Source organism: Pinus tabuliformis, chromosome 3_2, assembly GCF_031772625.1.
Source record: "Pinus tabuliformis cultivar Carrire ecotype Pingquan chromosome 3_2, CPIR1, whole genome shotgun sequence".
NCBI classification, from domain to species: domain Eukaryota; kingdom Viridiplantae; phylum Streptophyta; class Pinopsida; order Pinales; family Pinaceae; genus Pinus; species Pinus tabuliformis.
The window spans coordinates 21,250,198-21,264,796 of NC_142302.1; the positions used below are offsets into that span (position 1 = coordinate 21,250,198).

The 14,599-nt window shown below is 32.3% G+C and overlaps 1 pseudogene; it reads left to right on the forward strand.

Moving 5' to 3' along the window:
* Positions 1–5,518: 5,518 nt before the first annotated feature.
* LOC149179596 (protein LYK5-like) lies at positions 5,519–13,697 on the forward strand (annotated as a pseudogene).
* The last annotated feature ends 902 nt before the right edge of the window (positions 13,698–14,599 follow it).

Sequence of the window (14,599 nt, forward strand, 5' to 3'; positions counted from 1 at the left end):
CATGCTATAACCTCTTAAGCAACATTGTATGTGGCAGCAATTGTTTCCCTCCTATAATAGTTGTATCAACATTAGTTCATTGTCAAAATCCTTTGAAATTCCTTAAAATGGTTAGTTCATTGTCAAAATCCTTTGAAATTACTTAATTTAACCATTTTATGGCTATGTTGCAAGTGATATTTTTTTATTACAATGCCAGAATTTTTTAATTCATAGTCAAGATTTTTGTATATCATTTCCTTTGTGTTGGAATTTGGAATAGAGCAACATGTCTAAACATTATATGAGTTCATTATATCAAACTCAAGAAAGTGTCTCCTTAAACCATCACAGATTGAAGCTTGAAAGCTAAATATCGCGCTTCTTGGAGGAATACATTGTCAGGTTTAGATCTTCCCATTGCATGTCTCACAACCATCTTATGAATTGGGGTTGGTTCAACTCCATCTAGAGTAGAGGTAATAATAGGCATACAGTTGCTTATTTCATTCCAGTTATGTCTTACAAAGAGTATATTACTAAGTATCCAACCTTTTCCAACAATGATTAATCAAATATTGTGGCATTGGGACAACTTTTCCACATTTAGGCTAACATTAAACATGAAACAACTAATGTACACTCTCGAGCAGTTGCCACTTTTGCTAGGAAATTTTCTTTCCAGTATTCCTTATCAGCTTTTTATTTCCATCTCATGTTGAATAGATATATACTTCTTGCTTGGTCTGAGAACAAATTTCAGTTTGTTCATGTACTTTGTGATGAACATAGTCATGTGTCTTATAATGAAGACATGCTAATGGTTCTCTCTTTAATATCACAAAAAGCATTCAAAGGAATTATGATTGTGGCATTTCTTCATGGTATCATGATGTTGGTTGCAGGTTATTTCAGACTTAGACATGAACAACTACTTTCACTAGGGCAAGGACTTGTTGCTCTGCAACTCCCCTTGTTATTTTTATCTAACATGTATGCAAATTATTTTGAAAATGATGTGAAGTCAATGTTCAATTTTTTTATTATTAATTTTAGGAATAAAGATCTAACCATGGTTTTTCCTCAAGATTCAAATGATTCATTTCATACTAAAGCATTGTATTTATCTTATAAATGATTTTCTATATAATAAGTGTTAACAATAATATATTAATGGTTTTGTGTTATTAATGATCCATAACTATGTAATTAATATTTTATTTTTATCATTTTTCACATGTGGTTATTATATCTTCATATTTATAATAATAGTCTAGATTCACATTAATTTCAGATCTATTAAGTGTACAAAGGGATCAAATATCTTTTCACTTTAAAAGAGGTTTGAATCTCAAGAGATTTGATCCATATAGGGGCTTGGTAGATCCAAAGTTAAGCTAGATCTAGGGTGGTTTAATTATTAATTATAATTAAGAAATATATTATTATGAGTATAATTATAGTTATTAATTTGTTGGTTTAGTTTACCCCTTTAAATAGGTTATATTCCACATGAATACCATCGGTAACTTGACCAAGTCAAATTAATCTGTTGGAAGTAATTTTTATTTTAACATTACGTTATTTTTAATTTTTGTTTAAAAGGCAAGAGAAGAAATTACAACACATCTCTTCCATATTCGGCTAGAGAGCCCATCTCTTAATAACCTTTAGCTTACAAGGTGAACCTTGTCCATTGTAATTATCATCCTTTTTTGCTATATTTTAATTATTATATTTTCTATTTTTTATTAATTACACTATAATTTGACATATGTAATTATTATTTTTTTAATCCTCTACTAACTATAAATGTCAATAGACATTAATCCATAATAAACATCATTAAAATAATAATAATAATAATAAACTAAATAATAACCTTATTTAAAATAATAGTAACTATTATTAATAATAAAAGGAATTAATATAAGTTAAATATACATACATTTTAAAGAAACATGTAACAATACTCTTAACAATGGAAATTCACTACATTTTATCATGAGGATTCTTAATATGTAGATAGACTTTATTACAATACCACAGCTCCTATACCACATACCCAAAATATCATAACTAATTTCATATGACACTCGTTCATATGAATTATTTTTAAATTAATGAATTCATTTAACAAGACAGAAAATACATAACTACTTTAGAAATAAATCTAAGCCTATGATTTGTGTATACTACGAAGAATATTTTACAATATTCTATGGAGATTAAATCCCCACAATCCACCTAATAACTATTGATAAATAAATTAAAATGATGAAAATCCCATTCCAAAATACACATGACTATTATACTTTAATTGCATCATATACTAAATGCAATTATAATATTTTTTAATTTTTTTATTCACTACAATATAATTTGGAAATTATATTGTTTTTACTTGCTCCTTGCTCTACTAATTATATGTTATCATGTGGTGAGATCCAACTATTTATCATAGATAATATAAACAAACTTGAGCTATTAAATTTATACAAATTAATTATCTTAAAGTTTTCTAGGACTCTAAATCCATTTTCCTTACTTTATTAATTATATATTATCATGTGGTTATTATATAGGTAATTTAAACTTTTGCTTTTTATTTTTTAAGTTTGTACTTTTAGATTATTTATATTAAAAATTTGATTAAAAAATGGTTAGAATGTCAAATTTGAGTTGTTAAATTTACGCAAATTAATTATCAAGTTTTTCATGATTTTAAATCCATTTTTTCTTTAGATGTGCAATGAAAGTTAAAAAGTACAAAGAATAATTAGACTTTTATTTTTAGAGAAAATTTAACATAATTAAGACTCTACCATCTCCCAGTAACCTTGCAAGAAAATGCAAGGAGTTAGAAAAGTTTTAAACAATTTACCCATGGATAACTATTCAAATTACTATTATATTTTCCTCATTAACCATTATATAGAATCTTCATCATTACATAGAGTAACTTCAGTAAAAGAATAGTGAGTTACATAAACATTAACAACCACTGTTGTAGCATATTAACATAAACTATCCAACATAATCTTGCATCATTTTCATGATTCCTTTAATTAGATTAGTTAATCACATATTTGATATTATAAACATCACATCATGCAAGGAATCGACATCATCAAACTGACACCATAAGTAATCACATCATTGAACATCGATATACCCTAGAAACCTCATATGGTGAAACCAACAAACATTTAATTTTATTATTAAATGGTCAGGAGAGTATTCACCCTTCACGTAATGTCTTATAAGGGAGCCCATCCCTTAACCATTTCCATAAAATATTATAAGGAAATATTATTAAAATACAATATATTTAGCTAAGAGCTATTACAATCATCATGATATTATTTACCGAGAAATCTTCAATCTTTATATCTTTGTGCATGGTTGTTCTATCAATGGACCATCTTGTAGCTCACACTCCTCAATCCCTTTACCTACAACAATGTTAAACATAAGTTATCCTTTGCACAAGTCACCATACTTTCATGTCATTGATGTTGTTAACAAGCTTTGATACCATGATTAGATAAAGCATTAATCAACCAATAAGCAATCTTTAAAACCGATCCTTCAACATATATTCATGTGCATACATGATATGTAAATGCTTCTTCTAACAACACTGATCATGCATTAATTATAAGTAAATAATTATCAAGCATATGAAAGATAACCATTCATTTAAATGATACTAGTATCTTAGCTTTAATTCTTGTGCATGTAATTGGATAAAACTTATCCAAAGGAAATTGTGCATGTAACTAAGTAATTTTTCCAATACAATAGATATTATTATTATTATTATGCATACAAATGCATGTCCCCTTTTAAGGAAAGCTAACATGATAGATACTATTCCTGTGTATGTAACATGATAGCTAACATGATACTATGTTTGTGCATGCAATTGCATGTTCATTCCGACAAAATTTCAACTATTTTCTTTCAAAGGAGAACCATTTACAATAATTATAGTACATGTGAATACATGCAAGATAGAGTTAGCACATTAGTAATTATCTCTTGCATGCAAGCATTTATTTATTAATATGATAATTATTCTTCTTGCATAAACACACATCTCCCTTCCCCAAAGAAACTAACTACATCTTGCATGCTAGTGCATAATCTTTTCCACAAAATATTTTCTCAAATCATATTAACATAATAGCCCATATTCCCCTCATGGAAATTAATATCATGTCTATAGTTTTATGCACCCCAACATATTTTCTTTTAAAGAAAATGGTTATGCATATTTTATTTCTCCCTAATAAATCAAAAGCATGGTAGCTAATTTATTTAGTTTTATATTTTTATTCTTTTTCCATGCATGCAAACACATGTTTTCCTCTTCGAACAATCAAATGCATGGTAACATGCAACCCTTTTCTTTTTTCAAGATAATGGTAAATAAACACATATTCTTCTAAAATAAATTAACATAATGATTATTAGTTTGTGCATCTCACACATATTCTTTAAAGAAATCTAGTTCAAAAGTGGTTCTTCCCATGCAATCTAATATGATTTCTTTGTTTTTTATATCCACTCTCAACGAAACACTTGTTGAGCCAGATACATAACAACTTTTATATGCACTCTTTTTCAAGAAATTCAACAAAACAATTATTGAGCCAGATACAGAACAAGATAAAGAATGTAATAAGAAGGGAAAAAAAATTAATCAATCTTTCTGCACTCAAATCCTAATAATGTTTCAATAAATAAGATAAGTAATCTATGAATAAGTTTATGAAAACCAATCCAAAAAAATTAATCTAATTAACTATTTTTTTCCTTTTTTACCAATCATAAAATCTTTGGCAAATTATTTCATTTAAAAAAAAAATTTACAACCAATAAAATATTTTTTAAAATATAAATACTATTTTAAAAAAATAACAAATTAATCAAATATTATTTTTTCAATAACTAAAGAAAATAGTCGTACATATTTTTAAAGAAATGCTAACACAATGGTTATGCTTTTCCCTTGCATGCAACTCTATATATTTTCATGGATGAAAATATAATTGTTAGTCCATGCCTGGGACTATTAGCGTTCGATAGAGCGTTGAATGGATATTAATTTTTTGTTTGACCAGAAATATATATCTGCACCGAAGCTTTAACCAAAGTTTTAGTATTAAAAAAATAATATAGAATATATAAAGTTTTTTTTTTATTGGTCCATAGCTTTTGAGGTCTTATTGCAAGCCTCACGTATCCCAATGCAATTTAGTTTTGGATATCCTAAATTTTTCATTCATGCATCAATGAAAACTTTGGATGTTTCGACTTTCGCTGGCTAGCACATAAAAGTAACTTTGGATATCTTGGTTGGCAGGTAATTGCGAAGTTTGGATAAACATTTATATGAGTTAAAAAAAAAAATTAACAAACTTTGGATATATAAACTCTCAAATTTTGGATATCTAAACTTTTGGCTGTCAAACCATTTGCAGGACGTTGACACCTGGTTCGCTAGCTGTCTCAGTGTCTTCATTGCGTTTCCATGACGTTGGCACCTGGCTCGCTAGTTGTCTCAATGTCTTCATTGCGTGACTACTTCCACATTGTTGTCACCTGGCTGGAATTATGTATGTTCCCCGGCTTCCGCTGTGTCTTTCTGCATGCTCTCTGCGGTACCGGTGTTACCCTCAGCCCAGGGCCGAGGACTCGATGCATGGTCTCAGTTACAGGGTTGTAGTTTCTCTTCCGCTGCGGATTCCGAGTGAGGGCAAGGTAACCCTGTTTTATTATTTGACCCTATGTTATGTTATTTGTTTTCATCGTTTTCGTTTCTTTTTGCTAATTGCAAATGTGGTGTCTCTACAGGTTCATCTCCAGAGGACCCGGGAATTACCTATCAAGGCAGTGTGATGAACTTCCAACCAGATTTCCTCGCTCGGTATGATCCGGGTAAGAAGCTTCCACTGTTTTCTGGTTGTCCAGATCTGGGTGGTTCGACTCTTGATGAGATGTTGTCTCTTAGGCTCATAATATTCATTGTTGGTTGTATGGGAAGTCGCAAGGCTGGACAGTCCAGCGCTGTTTGCCTGGTACTCCTCTATTAAATTCAAGGGTTTGTCTGTCGTTTAGAACCGTAGAGACTAAATGCCCTTCGAGGAATTTGTAGTCTGGAATTCTTAGTTTTCATTATAAGCACGCTATCGGTATAGACTTTGCTTTTCCCTTCAGGAAAAGGGTTAGGTCTGGTTTCACCAGTTGTCAGGCTTGAGCGGACTGCTCCTCCTGTCGCTAAGTTTTGTTGTTCTGCTTGCCCGAAATGTTAAAATATTTAAGATTACACTCTGTTTTTTTAACTGCACGGTTTCCTATCTTAGGCGTGCATTCAAGGTTTTTCACTTGTATAATTTATCTCTATGCTTACTTTGGTGCATAATGTTTTTTTAAGTTTGTAATTCTGTTATGGATGTATGAATATTCGACTCTGACATTACTCCTAGAACGGAAGGTTGCTTTGTTAAGAACTCTGTTAAGTTCATTTAGTTACTGTTAAGTTCATTTGCTTTGTTAAGAACTGCTGAATTGAAGGTTTGCTATACTGGTACTAGATGTTCTTCGTTTGTTGTTGTTTATATATTGGATGAAATGTTTCCTTTGCGAAAATTATAAGCTTTTCCGTGATACTGAGGGTTTCTCTTACCTGCATGGGTTTTATGGAAATTTCCGTAAATGTCGGTTTCGACCACCATGTGACTTCCTTATCATTTGGGCCGAGACGACCTGGGTTGAGGTTTCTCGGTCCTTCCATGTCTCTCTGTTTATCTCGGGTTACCGAACGGTGTGAACAGCTTCTTCCTCTGTTGTTGAAACTCCAGTTTTTTCAAGTATTTGCTCTGCTGTCTTTGAGTCGTTTCGCTACCTCAGTTGCTTCACAGGCGTTTAAATTTGTGGTTCTTGAATTATCTACTTGGTTAGGAATCTACTTAGTATATTCGTTACTCTACTGTAACCGAATGTTGCATTATTTAGAAGGGTGGCTCGACCCTAAACCTCGAACAGTCTTCTGAAACTACAGTTACAAGAGGGGTGTTTTTGTTCCGTCATATTTTGTAGCGGGAAGACGTATAAATCACCCCAAATGTGAGAGAAAGACCAGCAATTTGGGTAGATTAATGCGAGTAAATTCCTTTTATAGCTTTTTCTGTTATGCATAGGATATCATCCTTCGAAAGCTGTACAAGATATGTTAGGATGAGAAGGGCAAGATAAATATTTATGTCCATGGTGGGTTTTTTTTAGCTTCCAAGGTTGGAACTTAATATCTACGTCCATGGTGGTTTTTTTTTAGCATTTTAGGCCTCTTGATTTTGTGGGCTCGGTTATGGCAGCAAGGCGGTGACAGGCTGTGAGTCAACTTTGGATAAAATGTGTTTGGATAAAATGTGTTTTGATGGCTATTAAATTTACATAAAATATTATGAATTAATGCTAGGATTTTCCGGAATCTTCGGATAAAATGTGTTTGGATAAAATGTGTTTTGATGCCTATTAAATTTACATAAAATATTATGAATTAATGCTGTGATTTTCCAGAATCTTCGGGTTTAATTTAGCTCAAAGAACTGCAATGTCTATTTTGTCGTAACAGTCTTCAAAACCAGGTTGAGTTTACAACAAAATTTGTCTAATTCTAGACGTTTGTTACTTAATAAAGTTCGGAATAAAAAAATTCAAGATACTTACCTGCCAAATTTAAAAAGCAGCCTATGTCTTATATTGTAGTAAAATATGTTTAATGTTTCATGGCATGTTTACGGAGTTATGTATGTTATAACGTTTTCAAAAGAATATGTGTCTAGTTTTCTTCACCTCTTTTGAGGCAAGGAAAGATTCAAATGGTGATGATTATAACTTTGATGTGGGGTATATCGTTTTTCAGTGTGGCCTTTTTTTTTCTAATGATGTGGGGTATATTGTTTTTATTGTAGCTTTATTGAATGTTGAACTATAATAAAGTGCAAGAAAGTTTAAAATTAATTTTTTATATATAAAAATATTATGTTTATTGAAATTTTTATATAGCATATTTATTACATATAAAAAATTTGATAAATATATATATGACTATCTTTAATGTTGATGTGGGGTATATCGTTTTTTAGTGTGGCCTTTTTTTTTCTAATGATGTGGGGGTATATTGTTTTTATTGTAGCTTTATTGAAGGTTGAACTATAATAAAGTGCAAGAAAGTTTAAAATTAATTTTGTATATATAAAAATATTATGTCTATTGAAATTTTTATATAGCATATTTATTACATATAAAAAATTGATAAATATATATATGACTATCATAATGTTTTTATTGGAAATTAAATTAACAAGAAGTAAAATGAAATTTTAGAAATTAAAGATAAATATATATATGACTATCATTAATGTTTTTATTGGAAATTAAATTAACAAGAAGTAAAATGAAATTTTAGAAATTAAAGATTTTATTTAAATGTAATTTTTATTGAAAAAACATTGTGTTTAAAGTTGTGATTGTAGTTTTTAGTAAATTGTTATGATGAGATAGTTAATATTAAAAAATAAGATTTTGTAGTCAAGTTGTTGCTATTTGCATTAACATATTATCACTACTAACATTCAAATGCACAACGGAATATCATGGGAGGGAAAACTCCCTGTAAGTTTGAGTATGCCCATATTAACAACTATAATATTTAGATTTATACATAAACATTACAATGGTGGGTTTTTTTTAGCGTTTCAGGCCTCTTGATTTTGTGGGCTCGGTTATGGCAGCAAGGCGGTGACACAATTGTATGGCAAGGCCGTGAGTGAAATTTGGATAAAATGTGTTTTGATGCCTATTAAATTTACATAAAATGTTATGAATTAATGTTGGGATCTTCCAGAATCTTCGGGTTTAATTTGGCTCAAAGCCCTGCAATGTCTAATTTGTCTCAAAACCATATTAATTGATTATATCAAACATATCTTCAGTGTCATGTAGAGCACTTAGAGCACGATAGCACACAATGGCTAGAGTGGCATACTTTTTCACTAATTATCAAAATTTCTTCCATTATTGTAGTGTTGAATTCTTTCTATCCTACTATAGACTAGTTATGTATTTTCTTCAATTTTATTTCTTCGTACGAATAGGGTTTACATGTAGTGAAACCCTAACACTAAATTAATGTTGGTTTCCATTTTAACCTTTATAAATTATGATCATTCAATTTTTATGTTTTTCTTATGTAGAGAGAGGGATCTTAAGTTATAATTTAGTTTACTAATCTTATTTTGTTTAGTTTACTAATCTTATTTTGTTTATGTGTACCTGAATGGGCCAATTTACCTGGAGATATGGTTGTCTTCAACATGTATCTAAACAATTTTATTTCTCAATATTTCCAAATATTTCGTTTCGATGGTTTTACATTCAAATATTACTCTTCTTATTTTATATTACTAATGTTTTTATCTTGATATCCCCAGGGAAATAAAAGAATTTTGCTTCCGTTGTTGTACGAAAGACATTCAACTTAATTCCTAATTTGACTTTCTCTTCCTTAGTTTGCACATCATACATTTCTCAATACACCCCAAACTTTGTGTGAAGTTATCCTAATGTGAAGATAAAAGTGATTTGTTCATGATATCATGAAATAACTTCTAACCCTCCCATGGATACCATGTGTATAAAATGGTTATGAGCCTTAACAAATGGCATATTATATGGTTAGGCAGGGACTACCCGCTGCCTGCAGCACTTGTTATCATTTTACATCCGACATACCTATGCAATACTTTGCAAAAGGGCTTAGTTACTTATCTTTAAATCCTATGCAATACTTTGAAAAGGGCTTAGTTACTTATCTTTAAATCCGTTATTGATGACGAGCCGCCAGTTATTTCTTATTTATATTGAAAACCACTGTTATTTCTTATATATATTATTGACGTTGTTGATAACGTCATGGTTTTTATAAAATACATGTTTTCGTCATTTTCACGTCCACTCTTCTGACTCAGAATTTTATCTACTCAAATAAATTATTAAAATACGAAGGAAATTCATAATAAAATAATGGTCAACGGTAATCTTTGCCGGTGGCAAGTGGAATCAAACCTCAATATTTCAACAAATTTGCTATTATTTTATGAGCCATCTATCTTTTGAGTAATGATATTCGACCTTTATTTTTTTATAATATTTTGTGTACCGTCTTTCTTTTGAGTAATATTCAAACCCCATTTTCTTTTAAGTATAAATAATATTCAAACCCCATTTTCAACCTATAGTGGTTGAAATCTGAAGCACAATTCATACATTAACAAATTCGATTCTATTTTGTTCCCATTTTTCATAATTGAAACTTGACTCTCAAATTCAAACCTATAGTGTGAAGGGTTGAAATTGGAAATATAATCATATTTGTGTCACATTTTAAACTAATGAAATTAGATCGTTAATTAATAATACATATTAATTTAATTGTTAATAATAAGTTGATTGGTCAGTGAGTGAGTAAAGTTTTTAGTCCTCGTCAATTTTTCCAATAAATTTAATTCTTTGACATTGTTTTATACTCTATCAACCCATCTAGATACATTAAAAGAAATTATACATTATATTTTTATTAGTTTAGCATATTAATTTAACAAAATATGTGTTTATTAATAAGTTGGTTGAGGTATCGTAGATAAAAGTATTTAGTTAATGAGAAGTGAAGAAATTTATTTCTTTGACATTCCTTTATACTATATCAACTCATCTGGATACATTAAAATAAAAATATATTAATTTAACATATTAATTTATATCAACTCATCTGGATACATTAAAATAAAAATATATTAATTTAACAAAATATGTGTTTATTAATAAGTAGGTTGAGGTATCGTAGATAAAAGTATTTAGTTAATGAGAAATTATAGGTTCAATTTTTTAGGTCTTTCAAAAGTATTTAGTTAATGAGAAATTATAGTCAGTTTTTTAGATCTTTCAAAAGTATTTAGTTAATGAGAAATTATAGGTTCAGTTTTTTACGTTTAGTTAATGAGAAATATAGGTTCAGTTTTTTAGATCTTTCAAAAGTAATGCTTTTAGATTTTTCAAAATAATTTCTTTAAAAGGTCAGAAGTTAATTCTCCTAAATATCACAAAGTAGAAAAAGTTAAACTTGTGAAATGTAATCTTTGGACTTAATCTTCTCAAATAAAATATATATTTACTGCGATCTCTCACAATAAAACCTTTGATTACTGGTTACAAATTCAATTCTCCTCACCGTCTCAACCTAAGATCTTCCACTGCGTTGCAGACCATCCAGGTCATAAAGCAGACGACGAGTCGTTTCCAGTTAAAATCGGTGGAGCTGTTTATGCGCGTTCACACCGTGCAAGTCTCAGATTCTCAGCAACCGTGGAAGAGGTGTGAGTATTATAAAGAAAGCCAGTGGCATTTCATCACATTACGGTTCAGCGACCATGGCTATGATGGCTCTTACTCGATTCTCGGGGGCTGTTTTTATTATCTTTTGTTTCTGCTTAATTCAATTCTAGGGCAGCAGACCTGTGGTCAATAATGGACTATTTGCAGCGGCTCAGCAATCGTATTCGGATGATTACAGCGAACACTGTGACAATTATCACGCAGTCTGCTCAGGCTACCACTGCAACGGCGCTGCCAAAGAATGCGACACATTCGCCCTGTATCGAGCTCAGCCCCTTTATATGTCCCTCCACAACATCAGCGCGCTCTTCAACACAGCGCCCGACATCATCGCATCTGCCAGTAATCTGTCCGCTGTAAAGGATTACTCGAAGCCTCTGCCCTTAAATAAAGCTGTCCTCATTCCAATTCACTGCGAGTGTTCCGGCAATTTCTCGCAGGCTAACCTCACATACACTGTTCAGCACAACGATCTGTACATCAATATCGCGAACCAGACATTAGAGGGCCTCACGACCTGCCAGGCCATGCGAGAGCAGAATCCAAGGTACGGCATTAACGATTTAACGCCTGGAATTAAACTCGTTGCGCCCCTTCGCTGCGCGTGCCCGACTGCTAAACAGGTCGCCAAAGGCGTCAAGCTTTTGCTCTCCTACATCGCAGATCCGGATGACAATGACGATATAATCACGGAAAAGTTCAATATAGTTCATGCAGATTTCATCTCTGCAAATAATCTGGAGTCCATAAATCCCGCTATTTATCCCTACACAACTCTGCTAATTCCCCTCGACCACAGCCCTGTGATTCCTCCTTCTACCCCCTTCTCTCCGCCCCCTCCTCCTGCTATAGCGAAGGCGCCTGCCTTCGTTTATGATCCCGCACCTTCCTCCCACAAGAGCTCCAGCCATATTTATGTACCAATTATTGCATCCGTGGGAGGAGCGCTACTTCTTGGACTAGGGCTTCTGGGAGCCATTTGCTTTTCAAGAAAAAGGCGAAGCAAACCAGAGACAATAAAGCCAGAGGCAGGGGATGCGCAGGGTTTCGAGATCGAATCGAGCCTTCTTTGGAACATGTCGGAATTGCTGGCATCGGACAGATTGATACGCTTTTCCTTCAAAGAACTTCAGGAGGCCACCGACAATTTCAGCGGGGCGCACAGAATCAAAAATTCCGTCTTCCACGCGGTTCTGCGCGGAAACAGAGTGGCGATCAAACAGATGAGAGGGCAGGTATCAAAGGAGATCAACGCCCTTCACAGATTCCACCACACGAGTCTCGTCACTCTGCTTGGCATCTGCGTTGAAGAATCGCCGGACCAGGACTCGTACCTCGTCTTCGAGTACGCCGAAAATGGGTCCCTTAGCGACCATATCCACAGCGCACGGTCACATGCAGGGGGTTCGAACCTATCTTGGAACCAGAGGTTGCAGATCGCTCTGGACATCGCAGAGGGGTTGGAGTATCTGCATCACAGCACGACTCCCACCTGCGTTCACAAGGACCTTAATAGCGGCAATATTCTTCTGGACAAGAATTTTCGAGCAAAGATCGCCAATTTCGGATTGGCCAAATCTGGGGATATCGGAGAATCGTAGGTTCATGCGGTGACAAGCCACATTGTGGGGACTCATGGATATATGGCTCCAGAATTTATCAGAGACGGGCTGGTGACACCGAAGCTGGATGTGTTTGCATTTGGTGTGATAGTGCTCGAAATTCTATCGGGCAAACAGGCGGTGCATGTGGGTTCCAACTTTGGGGATTTCAGAGGTGGAGAAAGGGTGCTGCTTTCTGAAGAGATAAGAAATCTTATGGAAAGTGAACAACCCAAGGAATATCTGATGGATTGGGTGGACCCTGCAATTAAAGGACATGGAGCCGGGTCGTACCCGTTGGAGACAGGTTTCAGAGTGGCCATGTTGGCAAAGTTATGCGTGGAGAGGGATTTGACGTTGCCTCCGAGCATGAGAGAATTGAGGGTGGAATTGTCCAGAATGACAGGAGGTGCAGGCGATGCAGGAGGTAATTACTATTCCAACTCTTCTCAAGAATCCATGGATCGAAATAATCATTCGTCTTTTTCATACAGTTCAGATTTCCAAGCCAGATAGGGAACAGACGGAATAATCTGAATTTAATCTTGTAATTGAATCACAGTAAGTGTTTAGTTTTGGCTTTTATTATAAATTCAGTTTAAAATTCTAAATTAAATAAATAAATAAATAAAACTTAATTTTGATGATGAAACACAATAAGTGATTGGCTGTACCAAAAAAATACATCATGTATCACAGAACTTGCACTGGTTATATATCTATGACTACTGTGAACTTGCACTGGTTATATATCTATGAAATATATCATTTTTAGTTTATTAAGAAAAAAGGGTCATATTTATATTTATGAAATTGTAAACTCTTGAGAATGTGATCCATGTCAGAAATTTATAAAAGCTAATTTCATGTGTAATGAAGGCAAGGGCTTCACAGTAAAATGCGTTACTTTTCAGCGTTGCTTTCAGTTTTATTTTACGCGTAGCTAGTTATACTTTTATTTTCTGGAAACTGCATTGGGTTGGAAATATGAAATTAAAGCGATCCATTACATTCTGCATGGGATTTCGTGTCCGTGATATAAAAGCTTTCGGACATCAAGTTTTAGATGGCGCGTAATAGTTAATAATCTTTTCATTGTCTTGATAGGTTTAGATTTCTTGCTTCGTTAACATTTTAATGGAGGAGAATCCAGGGAAAGTTATTTTTATTACTTTTGTTTTTTTTGGTTAATTTTAATTCGATAGAGATTTTTAAAATTTTGAGTTTAAATTTTTTAATTTATATAATTCAAGTGTTCCAAAGATTTTTAGGGCGTTGAATTTATTTATATATTCAAAAATATATTTTAAATAACAAAAAATATTGAAATTATATTGCCAAATTTTGATAAATTCAGAAAAAAAAAAAAAAAAACTATTTCAACTATAAATTATGCTCTTTTCTCTCTCTACTCAATTCCCTAAAATAATTGATAATTAGAAACGGTTTTAAGAATTTCAAACTTAATACATTTATTAAGTTTGAAAATTTCTTTAAATTAGTATTTGTTTTTATAATTTTAAGATTGAAAAATTATTAACTTTTGGGGGGACAAA